The sequence below is a fragment of the Vanessa tameamea genome, chromosome 11, assembly GCF_037043105.1.
Source record: "Vanessa tameamea isolate UH-Manoa-2023 chromosome 11, ilVanTame1 primary haplotype, whole genome shotgun sequence".
Taxonomy (NCBI): domain Eukaryota; kingdom Metazoa; phylum Arthropoda; class Insecta; order Lepidoptera; family Nymphalidae; genus Vanessa; species Vanessa tameamea.
Window position 1 is genome coordinate 8278610 of NC_087319.1, and position 11770 is coordinate 8290379.

Sequence of the window (11770 nt, forward strand, 5' to 3'; positions counted from 1 at the left end):
AAGAGGCAGATAGATTTATTCCTCAGTTAGGGGCGTTATTCACCAAATAGAGCCCATCTGACCGTTGATAAATGCAAATTTTTGCTATCTATCAAATAAGTATAATCTGAATGTTTATCTGAGGATTGCAAACTCGGCTTACAAATACAATTTTAGTTATCTACATAATAAATTCAAATCAAAGTACGCCAGGTAAGCGAATGCGTTATTAATCACATACGTATTAGTATTATATTTATTTTTAACCATACCATACCATTCTGGAATTGTTATAATATATTTTCCACAGGTGTTGCCAGCCATATATCGCAACACTTGATCCGCTTACAGAACCATGTTCCAGGATTCTCTTTTAACATGAGAAGGAATTATTTTAAAGCTCAACCAAATAGTCACACGTTTGAGATTCGCTTTCATTTGTTTGCTTCCATTTATAAGTATTTTTTTATAATTTAATTTTTTAGGAACTGTATACCAATTTAATTGATAAAATAAATAGTATTACAAAATCACTCTGTATAATGTGAGTAAATATGACATTGTTATAAATGTTTTCTTATTTATCGAATTAAGCTAATTTTATTAATAATATTTATTATAAGTTATTTTTTTATACTTATTGCATTGGATATTCATTTAAAAAGCACATTTTTTCTTCGTTTGTTGTAGCCACTACTATATACGAGTATTTTCGGTACACAGCTCCGCGTTCTAGCAAACATTTTCATCGACATCCTAGTACGACATATTCAATTTTCGATTATGTTACTTATAAAAATATGCTTTTCCATAAGTTCAGTTCACTAGAGGGATGTCGCATTCGATGGTTTGCGTATAACATAGTCCCTTGTTCCATTCTATGAGGTACTATATTTGCAGGAAAATGACACAAAAGACTACGAAGTAGGAGAGAATTTAGGATTATTAAACTTTTTCTTATAATTCATTGATGATTTTTTATCATTAGTTGTATTATTTGTTTCATTAATTGCAAACCCGATTTATTTAGACTTTTCACTTTCAGAGAAATTATGTTAAAACTATTATAGAATAGCATATTAAAACTGTCTGTGCTCATTAACAGGGGGCGATTTTACAAATCTTAACGAGCGCAAGTATTTCGTAACGCGTGTGGCTACCGTTCATTCAAACAATCCCAAGTTACATAATTGCATCAAACGTCATCCGCAAAGTTATTACCGTTCCCCGACACGAACAATTTTGCAGAGGATTCCGTAAGACAGGCGCTAGGCGTTCCCAACTAGGTTACTTATCGTGAAGCTGATGGCAATAAGGCTTCCTATGAAAGGTTTTTCTATTTTGTTAATTTAATTATATATGGAAAAACTACTGTTAATTTTTCGACAAATCAATAAAACAGTATATATTTTACTATTATACAAATTCACCTCCTTAAATTCATGACAGCTTAGGGAGGGGAGGAGCTTAACTTGAGTTCAACTTAGTACACAATTGTTCAGAAACGTTTCATGAAAGTAGCAGATTTTCTTTACATAAAATAATTAATTAAAAAACATAGAAAAATAAAATAGATACTTTATATATGTAAAACACAAACATTTCAAAGGATACAACACAATTGTGATAAAATGTAAATAACTTATATAAAATGTTTTATTATAAACAAACTCATTTGAATCGTTTATGGACAGCTTTAAGCTACACGTTGGCTTGTAATTATAAATTATGCCTCAGAAACAGAGTTTGGGCTGTGTTGCTGTCGCGATTATATCATTTATGTCTATGTTATTCTGAGCTGAAATAAAATTAATTTTCCATCTTAGCATAATCCATATAAAGTTTTCCATAAGAACGGAATTTATTATCAGATTAATATTTGTTAATTACAAATACAATAAGACCATGCAGTCAAGTACTCATACACCTCGAGATAGAGAACATTTTTTACATCATTTACATGAGAACACATTTGAAAAAATGCAAACAATTTACAGACATTCGTTGTCGTATTTACATGTTTCAATGGAGAAAAAATAACACAAATCATGAAACACAAAGCAACCAGATAACCCGGATGAATTAAAAAAAACAAAAACATCACCATGATTTGATCACCACTATTATTCCATTCTACATGCTCAGACAGATATTTTTGTAATAATATTATGAGACAGTCGCTTTTTGAATATATCGAATGAGTCAATATTTTTAATGTCTGAGGGTATCTCGTTATAAAGACGCGCACCGTCATATGTTATTGCGGTTTGACCGGTCACATTTAATCTCTATTTAAAAAAAATAAAAACTTTTTAATATCATAATGTACACTTTAAGTTACAAAAAAAAAACTGTACTTTATTCTACTATACAGGATATATAAATGTATGTAAATACTTGGAGTTAGTGTTGATGTTTATACATTTATACAGGTGACATCTAGACACGCGGTATCATGTCAAGCCAAGTTCAAGTAAAAGAACTGGCTAGCAGCACCGTGTGTAATATTACACGAAGCATTTGGAGCCACTTTTGACCTCCTCATAACTCAAAAACTATTTCACATAAACGTGTCAAATTTGTCTCATATGTTAAGACTCATAAATATAACTGTATATATTTATTACATGTAAATTTTTTAATCAACGTAAACGAGTAACTACATGGTGTCTTCGAATCGGTTAGTAGTTTAATTTTAAAATATTAATTAAATTTTTTCAAATAATTGTTACTCAAAAGTGTTTGTAACAGCCAACTTAAATAAAGTATATTTTTATTTTATCACGACAACAATATATAAATCCAATGCTATAATACTATTTGATAAACTCTGTATAAAATGGTTGAATGTAATTTTTGCTTTATTCATAAATCTTTTATACGGTCCAAATACCAAAAGAACTTAAACGAACCGAAAATATGCTTACTAGAAAAATAGTAAAGTCCTCCACGTTAAGAAAACTATCGGCAAAATAGTTTAGTCAATGTTATATTTTACACTAAATATGAATAAAGTGTAGAATAGAAATAGTTTTAAAAATACAGTTTATAATTAAAAACAAAACTGCATATACCTTTAAAATAAAATTAATTGCCTTGTCATTAATTATAGCGATAGTAAATAACAATAAAAATGTTCAAAATTTAAAATACTCAAATTTAAGCTACCCGTTTTATTTTATTGTTTTCGGACAAATATACAAGATATCAACTGACGAGATGAATATGAAAATCAAACATGAATATTTTATACAAGAATTAATTTGATACAAGCTCATGCAACTAAAAACTGGAAATCTGACTCCATTCGTTATAATTAAAGCTTTGTTGGATGAACAATAATTAATTGCTGCGCATCATTGAAAAGGCCAAATGTCATGAAATTCGTAAATACAAATGGAAATTATTATCCACTATTTAACAGAACAAATGTTTTAATACATCAATTTATTAGACGGGATTAAATAAATTAAAATATTCATAACAATAAATAAAACTTACATACATTTTATTTTCTTATTCTGCCACACGATATAATTATCGTCAAGCATTTCGAAAGTACTCGAATATTTCTAAAAATATTAAAATTGTTATCATAAATCGGCAACAACGTATGTATATAAAATCTGGTTGGTATATTTTAGCGTTAGGATATTTCTAATTGGATTTTATATAACGTTTTCAATTTTAAAAACAAACGCTCTTTGTAGTAATTTTACTTAAGCAATTTATTGTAGTGATAGTTTATGAAAAATTTTACTTTTTACTTCGGTATCATGCATGGCTTATATGGAAATTGTAGCGTTATTCTGTAAAATATTCTTAAATTACTATATAAGAATTCGTAGTTGTATTTTAATGTAAATAAAAAAAATATACACGTTATCTTTTATCAGCTAAATTCAACAATGACTTATGCTCCACAAAAAGACTGATAGGGTTATAATGAAATCCTACTGATTTTCAAACTTAGGCAAAATGTCAATCAAATGTCATGTTTGGGTCACACATATGTGTATATGAAACATTAAAGCCAATGTTAGAACATTTTCTTTAATCCTAAAACTTTTACATTTAAAAGTTAATCTAGATATGTTTGTCAAAAATGTTACGTACATATTATGTACTTCATGATATAGTTAATAATTTAGGTTAATATACTGTAACTTATTAGAACGAATATTCGCTTATTTCTGTTAATATTATCAAGTTATATGTTATGCTCACGGATGTGGTTAGCTAGGTAATATGTGTTAATTTGATGTAATTTTTTTTTAATAAAGTTATACTAAACAAGACTACCGAAATAAAACAAATTTGCCTCTACGAAGACCTCAAAATATAAGGATTGATCAAATTTTGGACTTCCATGAATCAAATTAATTTACAATAATCAAGTCAGTGGTTTTAAAAGCTTTTTTTTAATATTCTGATGCAATATTGATTGCATTAGTCACTTTTACTTCAGAAGGATTACTATGAAACAATACACCCACTTTGTCGGTAAGCCGAACGATATTCAGAACATAATTGCAGCATATCTAATTCTCTTAATCCGGACCCAAAAGGGATAATCTAGACACGAGTATCATAATACCGTACCAGACTTTGTCCGAACTGCCACTTTGGAGCCATAATTTATAACTACAAACGTGTTTACAAAGCGTGTTAATTTGAAATTAATATAGTAATAACTAAATAATTAATTGTGTAGCTAGGTATTTAAAATAATTTGATGTCAGAGTAAAATTATGTGCTTTGATAATAATTTAATTGGTTCTGTAAATACTATACAGCTGAATTGCCAATTTGTTTAACTGAGTGACTTTTCGTTTGTTAATAATTACGATTTCGAGTAGCCTTCACGATACTGAACAACTATTGGGTCTTTTATTGTCTTTATTTAATCCGAAGCATATAATCGAATGATTCCCAATGGAAGGGGTTTGTGCAAGCTCATCTCGGTAGTCAAAGTCAAAATTCTTTATTCAATATAGAAGTGTTTACACTTGCTTATTGATAGTCAAAAATCTACCACCGGTTCGGAATTTAACACCTCGGATCTAAGAAGAACCGGCGAAAGAAACTCAGCGGGAATTTCTTTTTTTCCATTTTGCCTGTACAATAATTATTATATTTTAGTTATTTGAAACAGCCTGGAGGCGATCATTTCATTTCCAAGGTCTGCAGTCAACTAAAAAGTCATTAGTGTTGTAATATCCTTTAGCACACAAACACTCTTTAACGATTTTTTTGAATTTAATAATTGAATAATTTTGAACGTTTTCTGGAATCCTGTTGTAAAAACGTATACATTGCCCCAAAAAAGAGTTACTAACCCTGTGTAATCGGGTACTTGGAGTAACAAGTTTATTTTTGTTCCTAGTGTTAATAGAATGTACGTCATTAATTCTGGGAAAATCATTTATGTTTCTGCGTACATACATAACATTATCAAAAACAAATTGAGAAGCGACAGTCATTATTTTAATTTTTATAAATTTACCTCTTAACGGATCTTTTGGGCCCAGGTTATAAATTGCACGAATAGCCCTCTTCTGCAGTACAAAAATGGTATCAATGTCAGCTGCATTACCCCAGAGTAGGATGCCATACGACATTATTCAAATACGACATCAGTCAAAAGTCTAAATTTTTTTACCGCATAGGCTGCAGAGCTGATTCTATTCGCTAATTTATTTATATGAGGGCCCCATTGGAGCTTAGAGTCTATTGTCATACCAAGGATCTCTATTGATTCTAAAACATTTAATGCTTCCCCGTTTAAAAGTGCACTCGTTTTGACACATCTTACATTGGGAGTAGTGAATTTAATACATTTTGTCTTTTTACTATTTAACATTAAATTATTAACACTAAACCAATTTACTATATTTTAAAAATTAAAGAAGTATCATCAGCAAATAATACATTTATATAGGTCATTTATATAAACAAGGAAGAGAAATGGTCCAAGAATTGATCCTTGAGGGACCCCCACAGTAACTGGAGACCCGGGAGATCTCTTTCCATTTACATCAACCCTCTGAATCCGATTGCTCAGATACGACATCAGAAGACTGAGTGCAGTGTCCCTAATTCCATAATGACGTAGCTTTCTGACCAAAGCTTCGTCTTGCGCACAATCAAAGGCCTTAGATAAATCACAAAATATCTCTAAAGCATCCTGTGACTCCTCCCAGGCCCTGTAAATATTTTTAACGAGCTCAACACCAGCGTCAGTTGTCGAGCGACCCCTTGTAAATCCAAATTGTTTCTCGTGTAGCAACTTGTTATTGTTAAAATGTACTAGCATTTGATTTAGTAATAACTTTTCAAAGATCTTGCTAAGAGTTGGTAGTACAGAGATGGGCCTATAGTTGTTGGGGTCTGATGTACTACCTGACTTAAATATTGGTAATACTCTACTATGTTTCACGAGGTCAGGAAACACGCCACTAAGGACACATTTATTAAATATAGTCACAAGGTAGGGTGCGATTACATCAATTATTGAATTGACTACAAAAAAATTTTCAAAAACAGTGGGAGTGAAATATGGGATTGAAAGTTTTTGTGCTATAATTAAAGTTTTATAAATTTCGTGCGAGTAAAGCCGCTTACCGGTTCAGCTAGTATATATAAGCTACATTTGCATTTATAGAATCCCAATAACACAAACAAGAGCTTTAAATAATACATCATTGATGTTTAAGTTGTAAAGCTCAGTGCAGTGAGACGATATCGACTAGAGAATTCTATGTATATACATACAAATATATGTATACTTGGAAATAGATTTTTACAAAACTCAAATCGTTGATAGGTCATATCATATCTTAAACGAACATAATATAATACCTATTTTATTCCGAATGATAAAACATTACATGTAACATACTAACAGAAATATAACTTTCTATATATAGCCAACTTAAACAGGCACTGACGGAATAGCTCCTAATTAAAATATACAATAAGTTATAGAATAGATATGTACAGTTAAGTCGAAGTGAAAGAGTAAATAAGACCAATGGCGAATCGATAACGACGGACCAATAATGGATAAGTTCCGCTTGTTCTCCATTTAACTTGCAGAAGTTTTGTTTGCTTGTTTTGATCAAAGTAATTATTATTACAATATGATGATGAGTCTTTAATTAAAAATAAGGAAATATTATAGAATATTTAACCTATTGTTTTGTGTTTTTTATATGCAATTGTTATTTAAAAATAAATACTATGAATTATTATAATGAGCGTAACTAGTTTAAAAATGTGGTTACTATGTGGGTACTTTTTCCTCTTAGGATCGATATACCGAACATTGCTTGACAATTCAAGCCATATGGATCTTAGAAAGCAAAATATAGTCACCCCTTCACAGCTGAAATTGAAATACTGTGGCTTGGGCGTCCCAAGACCGGATCAAGAGAATAAGATTAAGTTTTAACATAATTAATCCAGCACATAAGCATTCCAACCACGGGTATGTTGTCCGGGATATTTTGACATGATTTTAATGTCGATGTGTAAAGGCGATGTATAGTATAAAATGATGGGTATCCTTGTAAGTTTTTCATAACCAGGGCAGGACTTAAGACTTTTTGAACCGATAACACTCACCTTGTCTATAGGTGGAAAACCTATAAAACAAAATATTACATATTGTTTTTAGAGCAACTGGTTATTTCTTAAATTACAAGGTATCTGGGGATGCTTCATGTGACCTTAGAAAACTTCTTGTTTTTCCTCCTTTCTCAGAGTTAACAGTCTTATACACATTCTTACGGCTTATCTTTGTGAATGGATTCTCATCTGAACAGTGTGAAAAAAAAACATTTGTGTGAAATAGATATAGTAAATATTAGTGCAAGGTAACAAAACTGTAATGTATTGAAAACGAATGATAAACAATGAGACTATACTTAAATTATCAAATAACTTTTTTTTATAAGCCATTGGATGGCGGACGACCATATGGGCCACCTGATGGTAAGGGGTCACCACCGCCCATAGACAAAGGCGCTGTAAGAAATATTAACCAGTCCTTACATCACCTATGCGCTACCAACCTTGGGAACTAAGATGTTATGTCCCTCGTGCCTGTGACTGTGACTTTAACTCTTTATTTTAAGTAGATAAATTTCACAAACCTTTTGTTTTCATTGATAATACGAATTAATCAAAGGCAATTTTTTTAAGATTGGATAAATAGAAGAATAATTTCTGAGATCAATGAAAGAAACCTGCTGTGGGTAAGATATAAAGACAATTTGCATGAGGAGTCATTGAAGGAAGATCGAGAAAAGACAACTTGTAGCTAAATTAATTCAAGACACAAAAGATCGATACCATTTTAAAGAATTTACTAAATGTAGTAAGAAACCAAAAAAAATGTGGACTTTAGTTAATACTACAGCAGCTAATAAATTCACTTGCAATAGTCTTCCTACTAAACTTGAAATTGATTCTCAAGTAGTAACAGATCCATATACCATATGTCAAACATTTAACGAATATTTCGAGAAGATCGGGCCACAGCTCGCTGAATGTATACCTGACCATTACCATGACAATTTCCAGCATGCTATGCCTCAAATTACTCTATCAAAAAATTCTTTTTCATCATTTGCACCATGTACTGAAAAAGAAATCTTAAACATCATTGATAAACTGGACTCAAGTTGTAATGTTAGTTTCGATGGAATAAGTACAAAAGCTATTAAATCCATAAGAAATATAATATGTAAAAATCTGACTAAATGTTTCAACGGACTAATATGTGACGATATATTTCCAAATACACTAAAAATTGCTAAGGTTACGCCAATTTATAAATCGGGATCCAATACAGACCCAGGTAACTATAGACCCATATCAGTAATCCTAGTCTTGTCAAAAATATTAGAAAAAGTTTTACATACAAGATTACAAAATTATTTAAACTCAATTAAATTTATTTCTAGTAGTCAGTACGGTTTTCGGCCCAGAAGTAATACAACTACTGCTACAATTGACCTTGTAACCAAATTAAAACAAAATATTTGTCGGAAAAATGTAGCTTTAGGTATCTTTATCGACCTCAAAAAGGCTTTTGACACAGTAAGTTATCAGCTACTTTTAAAAAAGCTAGAGGACAAAGGTGTCACTGGCAAAGCACTAAAAATATTTGAATCGTACCTTACACAGAACTCAAATAGTATAGTCGGACAGGGTCCAAAGCGATGTGTTACCCATTACCTGCGGAATCCCACAGGGATCAATACTCGGGCCTCTCCTGTTTATTACATATATAAATAACATATTTGAACTGGGCTTATATGGACATACTTTGTACGCAGACGACACGTCCTTGTTTTATTTTGGAACTTCTATTCAAGACATAATATCTAAAACTCAGTAGGACCTAAACACTTTGTTTAACTGGTTCCAATATAATTTATTAACCATCAATATAAAAAAAACATCCTATGTAATTTTTAAAGCCAAAAATAAACAATTACCCGAATTTTCCTCCCTTCCAATTAATAATGAACTCATCCAACAGAAAACTCATGAAAAGTATCTCGGTCTTTACATTGACTAAGATATACAACTTGCAATGCTTTAGTTAAACCACACCTGCTATATCTTATAGAGATATGGGGAACCGCAGCAAAATCTCAAATAAATAAATTGCAATACCAACAAAATAAAATCATAAAATTACTTTTCAATTATGACTTCCTAACACCAACTGCCAAAATATACGATGAAACGATATTAATGAACATAAAAAATTTACATAAATACAATACCTGCATATTTATTCGAAAATATTTTAATAGGACTATCCATACAAATCTTTCGTTCACTAAACAAAACCAAGTTTTCGATCGCAGCAGTCGACGGGTTAGCTACATAATCGTACTGAAACATCTCGCGTCATACGGAAGAACAATGATAACAACAAACGGAGCGCGTCTATATAACAGTATACCCTCACATATAAAAAATGTTGACTCATTACATACATTTAAAAAACAATTATCAGATTATTTTTGGATAATAACTAGATCTAATTTATTATAAAACAATTAAATTTAATTTGAGTTTATGAGGTGGGACAAAGTTAAATATATAAATTATACTTGATTATTGTTTTGTTTGTTGCTAGTAAATTTTGTTTTGTATACGTATCTACAATTATACATATATTATATATATATAATATAACATATAATGGCTACGACGATGAACTGCAAATGAACATTACTTTCATTTATTGTTATCACATAAGTGACAATGTATGTCTTTGTAGATAATAAATTATTTAAACCTAAACCTAATTTTTAAGATACAATAAATAAGAATGAAATATTATAGCTTTTATATTCTTAAGCAAGGATTTTTGTATAAAGCCTTATATTAAAGTTTATTAGGAAATTATTTACCTTTGTTTATTATTCTTTAAAGATTCAATGGGCTAATTTTGAGTAAGAAACTTGTTTACATTGGCCAAAGTTTCGCTCCGAACAAAATTTGAAGACGTAATTTTGTTCGAGTTTAATTTGTAACTTCCAACTTAGAATATTTGCTATATTGACTTTGTATCAAACAACAATTGGAAATGTAATAACATTATACTCTATATATTTAAATATCTGATTGACTGTATTTCACCGCATAGCCCAAAAGTTTATGTATTTTGACTTTTTTTAGAAAAATTAATAAAATTTAGTATTCACTTAACTTTCATCGGACGCCTTATTACATAATATGCATATTATCATTTTCGATTTTAATTAGTTTTGTTTGTGATTCTAGCCATGTTTTTTATAGTAAATTAAACTTTATCAATTACACTGAATAAATAGAGCACACACTTAAATAACCAGTGTGGGAGAAATATTTATTTTTAAAAAAACAAGGCTGATTGCAATGTGTTTCTCCCAATGGTAAGTTATCAGCAAAGTCATTGGCTATGCAAGAAATCATAACAATTATTTTCATCGTAAATGTTTTACCAACCATAGGAACTGATATATTAAATCCTTTGTGCCCGTAATTACCCTGACTCACTCACCTTTTAATTAGAACACAGCGATATAAAGTATTACCCAGAGGGGCAAAAGCCCTCCTACAAAGTAAAATAATTGCTTCCAGACCAATTTTTTTCGTTCAATTGTTATAGCTTGGTAGCATTATTTATAAGTGCAACCTAGATTAATGCATAAATATCTGTTACTCTGCTCGAAGTGAATGACCTATATATGAAAGACAATCCGCAAAATCATCTTCTAATCATTATCATTTTATTTTATTTCACTTGCTTCTCAATCAATTTGCAAGTTATTGTATTAGGACTAAAACTTCTTCGTTAAAAATAGTATTTTTTTTATATGTTCACTGTTTAATTGTGATAAATTGAATTATACACACAAAAACAAGAAAATATAGTACATTCAATATTTAGATTAAAAATAAAATAAAATAAAGCTGGTATTTTATATTTAAAAAAAATCAATAGAGTAATTAACAAGTGAATACATAAAAAAGGATAAGGCTGCTCGAAGAAAATCTACCAGAAATCGTCCCGCGAGATTTCCATTACCCAAGTTAAATAACATTTTCAGTTTACTGCTTTTTGTATTCCCTTCGAGGTACTGATGATGCCTTTGCAAGACATTTTTTTTCCTTGGCATTGCATACGTATGTGTGCAAACTCAAGACAAAAATATTCTGCAAGAAATTTTCAATGCCGAGAGTTATACTTACTTTCAGCACTACGTTTTACATATTTTAAACG